At 40.7% G+C, this 13,972-nt stretch overlaps 1 pseudogene; it reads right to left on the bottom strand.

Moving 5' to 3' along the window:
• Positions 1–8,075: 8,075 nt before the first annotated feature.
• The window catches only part of LOC122335425, a 44,785-nt pseudogene continuing 38,888 nt past the window's right edge, over positions 8,076–13,972 (bottom strand).

Here is a 13,972-nt window from a genome sequence, read left to right as displayed (position 1 = left end):
ACGCTGCGTCTGTGACACGTGGCAACAACGTGCACTGGGCCGTAAGCGACCGACCACATGCAAAGACCACAGAAGTGTTCCGCCCAGAAACGGCGACGCTACCACTTGCAGAAAAGAAAAAAATGTCCGTCAGTTTTCCTTTTTGTATTTTTACAAAAACCCAATTGGATTCATCAAAAGACAGTTTGAGAGAGGACAGACCCTGTCCCAGTTTCAGTACATCCAGCGAATTCCGTAGCAGTTATAAGATTTTTGTTTTGTGTTTGTTTTCGTTTTTTTGAGTTCTCTTCCTAAAATGCAGCAAAGGGAAAAATATCTTAACTCTCTTACTGTTGGACTCCTTATACTCTTTGTTGTGATTGTAGAGGCATGTATTCAAACAGCGTAATAAAAAGCACTTTTACAAATTAAATCGCTCTGTTTATGTTTGATTGGCTAGCAATGTTAATGAAATGTCGAAATAGTATTTTAAATTAAAATAAATATACTGATTTCTGTGAGAGCTTTACAATGCTGGTGTATATATTTCTGCTGCCAGTGTCTTCGATCAAGAGTGCTTCTATTTAATCAACATTAAGACAACCCAGCTACAGCAGTTTTGAGTTAAAATATCCGTGTTCCTTCAAGTTAACAGCACCATGTTATAGATAACAGGCTCAATATGTTTATTAAACGTAAAAGTGTATAGCTAGGGCAATCCTCACTGTCACCTTAGATTAAGGGCTTTATGAAGGATGATAGATATGTAGCGGATGATTAGGTAGGATCGGGCAGTGTTGTCCACAAACTCTAGGTCAGTGTGAAAATAGTTATGATTATGTATAGTTGCCTTTCACTGGCATCCTGTGTAAGAGAGTGCTGAGCTCACAACATTTACGTAACATGGACTAGCTGCTTATTGACATTCATATTACTAGCATATGGCTGTCTATTGGTGCTTAAGTTGAATTTTTTTCTTTTGTTAAGATTGCCAGACAAGACCATAAATAACAGTCATATACATTTACCCTTACATTATTAGTATTATTTATTCTCCCAGATATAGCTCAGTCAATTAAAGCCACCACGTGCACAAATATGCCAGCCACACAACAACACTAATGCATAAGAGAATTATTAATTAAATAATTCACTGAGATCTGAAAAAACACGAAAAAATGGGAAGGCACCAACCAATTACAATGATAAAGTTTCCAGCATATAAGCAATTCCAAGAAGTATTCCTTCTAGAAGTATTTATAGAAAGATAACCGAAGAAAGGTCAGACCGAGATTATAGCATGGTAGCTCAAGTCTACAAATGCCACGAACAGCGTTATCAAGACAGTTTAGACTCGAAAATCTTCCAGACACAAGCTAACCAGATTTAACGCAATGACTTACAATGAATCTAATTAATGTCATTAACATACTAAGATTAGCAGTCATCATTTATTTAATTGAATGAATTTAATTTAGAAATTTTCAAAACCTGCAACACTCAGACAAAGAAAAATGTATAGTCGCCAGGCTAACGTGGCGCTAAGCACTTTTCCAGGTCAGACGGTTAAAACACAACACTGGAAAAAATGCTTTTCCAGAACTACATTTTTGTTGTTTTCAACCAAAAATATCAAAAATTCAAGAAGGATTTTCTAGACAATAAAAATGATTGTCGTTTTTTCAGAAAAAACAAGTGAAACTTATCCATTTAGTCTCACTGGTCACAATAGTGACCATAAAAAGTCTGACTTTGATGATTTAATACGCTTCCACAAATGGAAAACATAAAGGGTCCCAAATAAATAAGTTTCACATGATTAGTGCCAATTGTCACATGAGCTGTTTATTTCCTGTTTGCACCTTGAGGAAAGATGATAACTGCATCAAAGCGAATATCACCATGTCCCACTGTGGTCATAGTTGTGACTGGCGTAAAACATTAATTATATTTTAGAATATACATTTTTAAAGAATATCACGAAACAACAAAACTTACAATAAATACTTTTGTATGTATTTCATAAATGTCAGAATTGGGTATAAATAACTAGAAGATTAATGGGGGTGTAAATGGTAAAGCAAGTATCTATTGGACATTTAAGTTACAAGCAGTTACAGGGTTATGTGGTTTGATATTACAAACTTGTGCTTTTAGATCAGGATGTGTAGACTACCCCTTCAAGATAACTAAACAAGAAACAGCAACCAAGGAAACCAGGCGTGAACACATGAAAAAAAAATCACCATGGCAACTATTACAGACATTTGAGTTCAGGTATCATGACTGCTGGTAAGATTTCATAAAAACACAGCGAAGACAGAATTGTGAATTTGTATGGGAAAACTTTATTTGATAATAAAAATAGCATTCACAGACTTCTTTTGATAGCTACATATACATCGTGATCCATCAAACAAAAAGAAGAAAAAAAGCTTTGCTGTATAGAGAGTCCGTCTACTTGAACTTAGACTAATGTTATGTGATTTCATGGTCAAATAAAGCTATAGACAATGCAGAATTTATATATATTTATATATTTATATATATATATGCATAGTTCATTAAAAAAAAAAAAAAAAAACCATTAGACCATATACATGTACTGCTTTTATCGACACAGAAAAAGCTTTTTAAAATCCATAGATCTTTTCAGAGACCACAGACAATTATGCAAGATCTCTAGAAAAAAAAGCAGGCTATCCATCACAACAGATATTCAACCCCCTTCGCCAGAAAAACCTACATTTCCATCCTTCGCAGAGGAAAAAATACGGCTTTAAATACGCCTGGTTCTGAGTTCACCACACACAGCCCCAGTCAGCAGAGTAAAAACATATTGCATCTTCTTCACAGGTGGACATCTTTCATAAATTCTTTTTGTACAGAGAAAGAGCAGCAGTGTCCTTACCTACACAGGTTTGAAGTACATACGGTAATAAATTTGTACAAAAGACAGCCCAGCTGATCGTTCATTTTGATACAGTACTATTCAGATGACACTGAAGGATTCCTGTTCTCCGGTCCTGTCAGAAATGCGCGAAACAGCTGTGTTCCCAAGCAAACACGTATTGCGTCTGCATATCAGCGAAGCCAGGGGGCTCTCAGGAAGCGTGACAGTGGCTCAGATTAGCGGGTGCGCGGGGCGCGTTTTGACCAAACGCTTTCGGATCGGATCTGGCAACCTGAATCTTCGTGCATCTCTACATTCCAGCTCAAGGCGTGTGCGTCGCCTTTACAGTACTTGACTCTATGGAGGTAAATGTGGCGGACAATTCAAAAGTACTTTGAGCGTTGGCATAGCATGACAGCGAATTACTGATCTCACATTTTTATATTTCCAGTGTTTTTCATAGTTGAATGTTTTAGCTATGTTCCTGTTTCCCCAGCGCCTGATTCAATCCAGAAATAGCATAAGCTAATGTTGGAGTCACGTTTTCTCAATTGTGCATATGTGCCTTTAGACTAAGTTCTGGCAATTATGGAGAAAAAAAAATATAAGAGAATTGTGCCACAAAATGGTATTTTCTGCTTTCATGTTTCCTCTTTTTTTTTTTGTAATGGGCGTCATGGGCCTCAGTCCAGTGCAGTGGTAGGACTAACAAAGTCAGATATTACACAACAGACCAAGACTGAGTGATGCCTTTTTCATCTGGACATCCCATCGAAGGTTACATTTCAGTTTTTTTCAAAATAAATATACAGCCCAAATATATATTACTCAATTACAGCATCATAGTCTGAGTTCAGGTTTCATCACGGTCTATTAAAATGTACAAACAAAGAAACAAATGCTGAATGCATGCTCTTGTTCAGTAAATCTCCATTTGGAGCAAAGAGGACATAAAGTAAGCGCATTTAAAAAAAAGTGTCTTTTAACAAAACATGAATCTCACTTGCAACACAACATATAAAAGCAGACTATAAAATGAAGCATTGTTCCGCTGTGGTGAAGCTCAGATGCTGGGAGTCTGCGTGGATTCTCCTTGTAAAGCCGTCTCTTGCCTGGGGAGCTCTGGGCCCGAGGCCCAGGCAGCTTCCGGTCACCCGCCCGACTCTCAGTGCGTTGTAATAGTCCCATGGCTGTGGAGCAGTGTTGTCCTCCCAGGTAACTTCCGCCGGCTGCTGCTGTCCCGATCTCCTGCGGAAGCATCTCTCGAGCTCCGTTGACTGAGGTCCCTGTCTCTCAACGAGAAGGGACGGAGTAGTTAAGCAGAGCGTTCTGTTCTTTAGGCAGCGTTCAGGAGTTTGGCGAGAGCGTAGGCCAAGGGCTATGGACCGTTCAGGGTGGGCGTGAAGTAGCCCTCTTTGCTGTAGCTCCTGCGGGGTTTGCAGGAGCTCTTTCTGGGGTCGGACAAGCCTTTCTGGAGTGGAGATCTGGCACAGCAGGTCTGGGAAGAGGCTGGATAGCTGGCTCAGGACCGATCTTTATAGGGCGTGTGCCGTCCGGCGGTCCACCGGACTTGGCCCTTCGGCGATCTGAAGTGTTGCGTTTCGGGTGGAGGAGGCGATCAAAGGGCCGCTGCGCCTGGGGCCCATCTACGGAGGGCTTTGCGACCTGCTTCGTATCCTGGTGAACTTTCCTCCCAAATCCACCTCTTTCCTCAGGGTTTTGAAGAGCTTGGCAATGCAGCTCTCCAGACTCAGACTTCTTGACCTTGCGGTGGGGTTGTTTTTGCTGCTGTCAGGGGGCGGCGAGGGCCGGGCGGTTGTTCAGGAGGGCTGGAGTGCGGGCGCTGGAATACAGTCTGTGCTGCATTCCCTCGCCGGATCTCGGTTGGTGCTGCTTGGGCTGGGATGGGGTGTGATGCTCTGATGTAGCTGGACTTGGGCGGATGATGAGGGCATGGCCAGCAAGGCCCTCACTTCGAATTATTTTGTGGCCGGGTGAGGAGGGTAGCTGTCATTTGGGCGTCTGAAATAGATGAAGGCATTATGTCAGGCCACTAAAAAAATCGGATCTTAACAGTTAACGTCATGCAATACTTAAACAGGCAGCACTTGATATGATCAAGCATAAAGACAAACATTTCATACAACAACATCTATACAAGCAGTCAAGGTATGCACACACCTACCATGTTTTATTCAATCATTTAAATGAATAAACTGCCTACAAGTGAAAACTGACCACAAAGTGCAGGAGTGCAAGTGCTAAGTTCCTGTAATGTATGTCCCTACCAGCCTTTTGCCTAAATTAAAGCTGTGGTTAAAGACCTGAAACCAGGCAGCTGTGGTCACCACTTGCAGGAATGACAGAAATCTGTACTGTAAGCGTGCCATTTTACATCATATCATTTATGAAGCATCAATGATGGATAAGTAGCTCAAAAAGCCTTGCTTCACCAGCAACACAGATACTTTGTGTTTATTATATGTAATATGGGGTAACTTTTCCAAAATACAAGGGTAACCTAGGAGTGGACTAAAGCACCACTAAGAAAGACACTGCTGTACACTGGCTCATTCCCAGATGGAGAGAAATCTATTCAAATCACATACTTTATAGTGCAAATATATATCCAGAATTCTGTGAGCCTCTGGAGAGAAACCACAATAATCAACAACGGTTGACAAAAGCAGATTCTTCTCTATAGAGCCTAGTCTACATCCGTTGAGAGTTAGTCTCCATATCTCACTGAGATGATATCTCACAGTGCTTTGATGCAACCTGTGTTGTTAGCGCTATATAAATAATAATGATTGATTGATTGATTGATTGATGATGGGCATTTTGTCAATTCCTTTTTGATGTACTTTTGGCTGACCAAGGCAGTAAAGAGAGAAGCTCATAATCAAGTTAAAATGCATGGAAGCCACCTCGAGCACATATAGTGTATCATAGGTCTAGAACACAGATCAGAGGAGTCTTTATTCAGTTACAAGTTTTTTTTTCACCTGTGAGAATTATTAGGCAACAACAAATCATTGTACATCTGTGCATACTTTACTCCTAAACCTAATGATAAGCCAATAGGATGCAGTCATGCAAGAACCTTGTCTTTTAGTGGTTTGGGGACCAAGTTTATGATGATGGCTATGTCTAACTATTTAGACATTCACAATATATCCTTTTTAACAAAGCTTTTAGAACTGATTTCTAACGGTTCTATTTCTTCCAAATATAGAGAAAATACAGAAATACAGAATGACAGAAAGTGTCCTGTCACAGTGAAGAACACTGGGCAGCAGACAGAAGAGCTGCAACCTCACCGACTTCGCCTCCAGACTCTCTCAGAAGTGCAAAGACTGTCAGGACTTCATGAACTCCTGCCCGGTCATCAAGTTAAGAGGACACAGCTGTACTGTGTTGAGACTGATAGACTTAAACTGGTCGTATCCTATGAGGATGTGCAGTGCTTTGAGAAACACTGCTTTAGAGAGTACTATGCCAAGAAAGATATGTCAAGACAAATGGACAATGGAGCAAAATTAGGGAAAGAATAAGATGGGTGGTAAAATGAAATGAGCCTACTAAAATTGAAATGCCTGCAGGGTGCCAAACAAAAACAGTGTGGGCAAATGGCAAACTCCAGTAGATGTGACTCTTGATTACTCCTAAACTGCTGTTCCATGAGCAGAGTATGCAACTACAGTAATTGTTCTCATCCACTTTATGGTTCATGGTATTTACCTGAATAAACAGTACAGGAACTATCAGTTGACTTCTAATGTCAAATCTAAAGTGAATTCAATAAAACTTTAGCATAAGGACCACCTCTCACTATTAACTGTTTGCTTATATAGCCTGTCTATTATATTAACATACTGGCTATTTGTTAGTGCTTATGAAGCACAAATTCTGCATGACAATTTCCACATCCCTAATCTTATTAAAAACCTAAAATGAACAACTACCTTTCTAATTATTAATTAGGAGACAACTTTTGGAGTTTTCTTTGAGATAATAGTTGTAGTTCATCGCTTTGCTAACAGTGAGAACTGGACCTCAAATAAAGTGTGACCAAGAACTTCTCTCCTCCACTTTATTTAAAGCTGCAGTCTGTAACTTTTTGTGTGTTTTTATATAACAAGTGTCACTGTCACTGTCAATCCATTTTCCAATCCTTTGTTGGCTTGTCCTGAATCACTAGAGTATATAGTATATTCAGACTATTTAGACTAGTTCTGCTAGGTACCGCTGCGGAGGAGTCCAGTACCTGTGTGATTCATCATAGACATCAACAGACAGAAGTAGATGCACAAGACACACAGCTCTGTTTATTAACAACTAAGAGCGACAAAAGTTACACACTGCAGCTTTATAGGTTTTATTTTTTTAAATATACACCACAGATTTTTATGGCCTTTTTCCTTATATTCATCAGGGCTAATATTTGTAGAGGCACTGTTTGTCGTTACTACAACATTTTTTCAAGTTTTGTTTTTTGTGACAATACAAAATGACATTACTTGCTTATGGGTGAATCTAACAAAACTTGTCAAATGGGTAAATAACCAAAGATACTTTTTTTGCCATCTATTGTGTGTGTGTGTGACCGAGTCAAGTTCTTGTAACATTCACCCATCTGTGCTATCGGGTGAGATGAGAGCATTGCAGTGACCACATCAGCAGCACAAACCCACTGAGCATGCGCGTCAGAGAGGCAGCGGGCAGGGATTGACCGGGTGAGATGAGAGCGGTGTGAGCGTGTGCGCGTAAGCAGGGCTTATAACGCGTGACTGGGTGACGGGTGAAGGGTTGGCACACAGAACGCCCTTTACAAACCGTGGCTTGGTTTTGACCCATTAGGTAGAAGCAGGGCTCGCCCAGCTTATCATTCCTCAGACAGGCAGCGAGATGGGGGCCCATCATAGCTGAGGAGCCCGCCAGAGAACGAGAGATCGGGAAGAGAAAGAAACAGAGATAAATAAAGAGAAAGGAAACATGCAGCACTCAGACAGTCACAACAGTTTTACTGGCTGAAGACTGTTCAGAAGAACTGAAGATCTCTCTCTCTCTCTAGATGAGCTAATCACCGGGAAGAAACAAGTTTATGGTAGAGAACAAGAAGAAAAGACAGTTTAAGGATAGACAACACGAGACATAAAGCAAACGTGTGTTACCCACCATACTCTGGGACGGATCCATCTCTCTCTTCAGCACCAGTCGAGCCTCGCCTGCCTCCGGTCTTGATCAGCTCGATGGCGCGAATGCTTCATATTTTTGTACTTTCACCATTGATCTCCAGTATTTCATCACCAACCTGTAAACGAGGCAGGAGGGTTTCTGAAGACCGCTACAACAAACACTAGTCAGATTTTTTGAATGTCGAGCAGAGAGCTCGTCGCTACCGACGAAAGAGAGAACCAATCAGCTGTGTCAAGCCAGACTCGTGATCGTGAGCGCCATCTAGAGTTTGAACATGTCTGTACCTGTATTTGGTAAAAGTGGAAAACCAAAAACGCTTAACATTACACTTATGTTACTGGTTTACGAATCAAAAATCAACCTGGCAGGAAAACACTGGCTTTTTGGAGGAGAACATTATCTGAACTTCTGAGAAAAGCTCAATGAAACGCAACGAGAACAGAACGAGCAGCTGATGTGCAAGGTTCTCCGAACTTTAAGGCTCAAGCTGAATAAATGAATAATAGAAGCAAGTAAATACTTCACTTAAACCTGTAGTATTTCTACAATGATTCTTTTTCAAAAGTCGCTCTCAGTAAGTATTCTTTAATTTCTAGCCAACTGCGGACAGAGAGGAAGACATAGAGAGTATAAAGAGGACTACACGCGGACATCGCCCTTACAGAAAAGACGGACGGATGGTGACCCGATCATATCTGAGATTATTTTCTCATGCTGATGAAACGCTCTTTTTTTTTTTTTTTTTTTTTTTTTTTTTTTTTTTTTTTTTTTTCTTACCTCATCTTGCCGTTTTTGGGACAGCGGCTCCATCCTCGGCGTAATCTCAGCACGTACAGATCCATGTTGTACTTTCTTTTTGCCTCCTGAGACTGAATTCAAACCTTTACTTCTCCTCTCCCAGATCAACAGAGTAATACTCTGCCTCCTAAACACACAAACACAGCAAAATCACTAAACAAACCTGGCAACAGACTACTGGGTAACACGAGCTAGCCACACGGTCAGGTTCAGTACCTACTCATTATCTATTAAGAAACACATGTGTACAGACTGAACACACGTGTTGAGAGAGTGTAAAAAAAAATTATACATTTTTAATTATATATCTGTGTGATGTCTCTCTTAGACATTGTTCGCCTGATATTTGACTCCAAATGATGTGCTCTCAATAATGTTAAATTATTGATATTACAATCTAGACGCTTCAGCTTATCTTGGAGAAGTAAAATTATGATATTTGTGATATTAGTGATATTATGATATTAGTGGACAAATTCTCACATTTACACATTTACATAAAAAGAGAACATTGTTATACTTTTAAACACTTAAAATAGGAAATAAAAGAAAGATTAGACATGTTTTTCAGTGTGTAAGGTTTGGATTAAAGTTACACATCTGTTATTTCAGTGTACTTTTCTTAATAAATCAGCAAATCTGTTTTGAGGGTATTATGAGTGAAGACTGGATGTGATGAAAGAAATATTTCCAGCCATTTTAGAATTTACATTGATTCATGCGTGCACGTCATGGATTACATTTTTTTAAATAAAAAAAAATTGAAATCTACAAATCATTGAAAGTTACACAAGAGAGTGCTCATTCTGTTTTTCATTTGAAGTATATTACAGTTTTTATTTATGCACCGCAGCGCAGTAATGTCACACCTTTTTGATTTGTTGGCATTTTAACACAAGGCTCTGGCCTTAATAACAGATACAGATAGTACAAACAGAAGTGAAAAGAATTATAATAATAAACAGTTAAAGTCTAAGAAAGACTTCCTCCAGGTACTGTGTAAGGATCATCTCACCTGACTGTAGACTGTTAGTTGGGTCAGAGCTTGCTTGGGTTTGTTGTTCCTGCTGGATGAACAGAAAGAAGACTCATGTGTAATAATAGCTTTTGTATTCTTCTTCTCCCAATTATTAGAGATGTGTCACGCTCCACCTGGGCTCTGTGCTGCTCTGAGGTGTGTGTGTGTGGTGGTGATAGTGGCTGCATCTTCTCATGCGTTGGTCAGCAGCGAAGCGCTTGACGCCTCTGTTCGGGCAGAGAACACCATGGGGTCAGGAGACTACAGAAGATCAAATCTGGCGGGTCTTCAAGGTTTTGAAGATACACATTGACTATTCTAATTAGCTGTGTCTGGACCAGTGTTTCTCAACCCAGAGAGAGCGTGTCCGATCCGGGCTAGATGATTCAGATTCTACGCCACAAGCCATCTGAAATACGAGCACTTAATTCATCACAGCACCACCTTGTGGCTGGTTCTCATTGTTCAATGAGATGGTAGCAAGAATAACATCTACATATCTGCATGTGCATACCGCCGCCTAAACTCTGACCTCCCTACCATCTCTATCTCCATTTGCTCCATGAACTGCACGTGTTCATGTGTGAGAGTGTCCTCCAAACAGCATTCACACAAACACTCAGTACGATGATCCTACTTCTCTGACCATCACAGCGCATACATTCAATTTTACTAAACTATAAAACTATAGTTTAACATCACTGCTGAGTCTGTCAGAACAAACATTACAGGTTCAAGAGCGGAACAAAATCATATGATTATAAACTAATTACATAAATGGGGGCTAGAATAAAGAATAATTGCAATCTTTTTTTAAACAATCATGTCATTTGCACATAAAATACTATAAAGGGGCATAAAATTTGAATTTACAGTATTATATTATACAAACTTTACAGTTGCTTTCAATTTCTGAACATTCTGGCATTTTGAACTGTCAAAAAAACCAATGAATCTCTAAAATAGGACAATTATTTTTGAGACATTTCTTTAGTTCCTTGCAGAGCTCCACGTCAGACGATGATGAGTCCAGCTCAGTCCACTGCAGCACTAATGAGAGGAACTCACCGTCTCCGGGTATGATGCGCCAGCGAGACGAGCGTTGCCGGCCTCTTTGATGAGGTTGACGATGTCCGAGTGTGATTTGTTGGTGATGGAGCAGCCGTTGACCGCTAGGGGATCCGGTCACCCACCTTCAGCTTTCCGCGGCGGTCAGCCGGACTGCACTCGATGATCCGACCTATTTTATGAGGCATGGCCGTGTTCCCTGCTGCTGTGTGTGTGTGTGTGTGTGTGTGTCACGGTTCAGAGGCAGGAGGAAAAGAAGAGGAAAAAAATAAGTGACTTCAAACTGACACCAAAAACTCAACTCCATTGAATGATCGCATCCATTGTTCTCTCAGACTCGTTGCTCTGGGTAGGGATGAGCATATCGGTCCTGAAGTATCCATATATCAATTCTGATACGATTCTGATACTATATAAAATATGGATACTAAGGTGCGTTTTATTTACCAGTCATTTTGCTTGTTTAACAAAAGAAAGGCATGCATTATGAATTAATGAGCTATGTCAGAAATAATTGTGCAGGACAGAACTATTTTCCTGCTCATCTGAACGCATGAGAATCAATCGATCACAGAGATGCGTTCGGTCACTCTCCTAAAGCTATCCTGAAGCATTACTGATTCTGAGAACGGTAGCCCAGGGCAAATGTTTTTTGCAACAAACAAATATAAATTGTAGCCTGGACTTTATTATTAAAATGGAGCATTTAAAGTTCTTTTTGATCATGTTCTATTCTGTAATGTTAATATAAACCATACACTGTCAGAACAAAGAAGTTGCATTTTATGAATTCAAGCCTATCAGCCTGCAGTTTTATTAAAGTGACCACAGCTGCAGATTTTTAGATTTACGATGTGTAAATGAAAATATAGCTTAAGTTGCAATTAAGGCCTACGGAATGCAGAAATGTTTTTCAAATATAACGTAAAGTGTGTATTATTACCCATTTTACTAAACGGAATCAGTTAATAGTTCAGTTTAGTGGTATTGGTATCAGTATGGGTATGAACCCAGAGTGCGTGTACGAAGCTGGAGCTGGCGTCAGGCCTGACACGGACGACACACAATGACGGCCCGCCCTGCGTTCTCAGCGCCGCTGGATCTCCACGTCAAATCACGGCTGCAGGGCGGCAGGCGTCATGTTGACCACGGTGCTGCCCGAGCCTCCTCCGCCGCCGCTGCCGATACCGCTGGTGCTGCCGAGCCCGAGCTGACCGTGTTCAGAGAGTTCTGACTGCCCTGAGGAGTCGCGCTCCTCCGTCAGAGATGGAGCCTGTGTGCTGCTGTGATGAGAGGAGGCCGGGACGGAGGAACATCCGGCTCGCCAGCCTTATATGCTGCACACACACACACACACACACGCCAGACATCTGCATGATCTGTGATCCTACACACACTCTAATGCACTGTGCTCTGTCTCTCACGAGGGCAACATTAAAGGGGTCATATGATGTGATTTCAAGATTTCTTTCTCTTTGGAGTAATAAAGCTGTTAGCGCACAGATAAGACCCTAAAGTGGCAAAGACTAAAGTCTCAAAACCAAAGAGATATTGTTTATAAAAGTTATGACTTGTTCACACCCCTCTAAAACGGCTCGTTTAAACACGCCCCATCAGAGAGTGGGTTAATTTTCATAGCTCCGCCAAAATGTTTACTGAAAAGGAAAGAAGGCGGAGCTATTATTGTGTCTGTAGTGTTGCAAGCAGGCGCCATGTTCTGGAGAAGCTGAGTTTTCTTGTAAAAGTGAAACTACTTTCTTTGTTCTTCATAAAGAGGACACGAGAGGACACTAAAAATCAGTGTTAAGTTTACAACACTGTTCCAGAAGTTCAACACAAATATTGAACTATATTTATAGATTTAGTTTAAACGTAAATATAGAAAAATGCCAAAATGTTTATAAAAATCTTCTGAAGTATTATTTTGTGTTAACTATTGTCAATACAGAGACTATAATTTCATATAATATCTTTGCATGATGTGAGCTTCTTTCCCAGCATCTCAGTAATAAAAGTATTCATATTTAAAATACATAACAATTACAGTGCAGTGCTTGGCAGTGGAAGAACATTTTAGAACTCCTGTAAAGATCTCTTTGATCTCTCTGAACTCTATAGAGATTACTGACACAACCTTGTTTTTTCAATTTTAATGTTAATTTACATTACAAGGTTTACAAATACTATTGCATACTTGCATCATATTTCATATTTCGACACAGATAGTAATACTCTCATGCATTTTGTGAAAGCTATCATATGGTTTTGCTTTTTTGCTTTTTGAGCAAATGGGAAAGTTTTGTATTTTCAGCGTGTTACGCTGTAGTGTTCTGTAGTGTTACAAGTGATGAAAAACGAGCTACAGTGAGAATCAAACTAGATACCTCCGTAAGCGGTTTTGCGCCGGACGGTGAGGTTGACGTGGCCCTGTTTAGCCGCCTCTGCTGCATGAGCTGCACCACCAGCTGGTGAGACTTGCTCACCACGGCCGTGCCGTCCACACAGATCAGCTCGCCCTCGAGCGCAGGCGGCCGTCCTCGTCCGCAGAGCCGCGACTTCACTATGTGCCCTATGTAGATCTGGGCACAAGAACGACACTGGTAAGCAAGACAGCTCTAACAGGAAGCCGATTCAGGTAAATCAGTGCCTCGCTGTGTTCCTCCGGTGCTGTTCTTCACCCTTAACGCACTGGAGGTGAAGCTAGCACACAGTTCAAGCAGTGTAAGAAAGCAGCAGCGATTGGGACAGACTACGCAACGCTTTTCTGACTCACCGGTTCTCGGGTTCATTTCCCCCAGGATCCGGGAAGCCAAAGCCTGTGTCTTTCCTCCAGAGGAAAATGTCCTGTTCTTGAGAGTCTGGCACTGAAAAAAAAAAAAAATCAATAAATCTGTTTATTTGCTAGCATGTCTCTACATTACAAAGGAGATACACCGATTGCAGTGCAAATATATTACAGACGCTCTAAAAGTCTAAGACTTGTGTTGTCAAAGAGCACAAAAACTTTTAGAGAAAGC

This window comes from Puntigrus tetrazona, unplaced genomic scaffold (genome assembly GCF_018831695.1).
Source record: "Puntigrus tetrazona isolate hp1 unplaced genomic scaffold, ASM1883169v1 S000000776, whole genome shotgun sequence".
NCBI classification, from domain to species: domain Eukaryota; kingdom Metazoa; phylum Chordata; class Actinopteri; order Cypriniformes; family Cyprinidae; genus Puntigrus; species Puntigrus tetrazona.
Note: the sequence above shows the minus strand (reverse complement) of the source record. Positions and strands in the feature narration are given on the sequence as shown.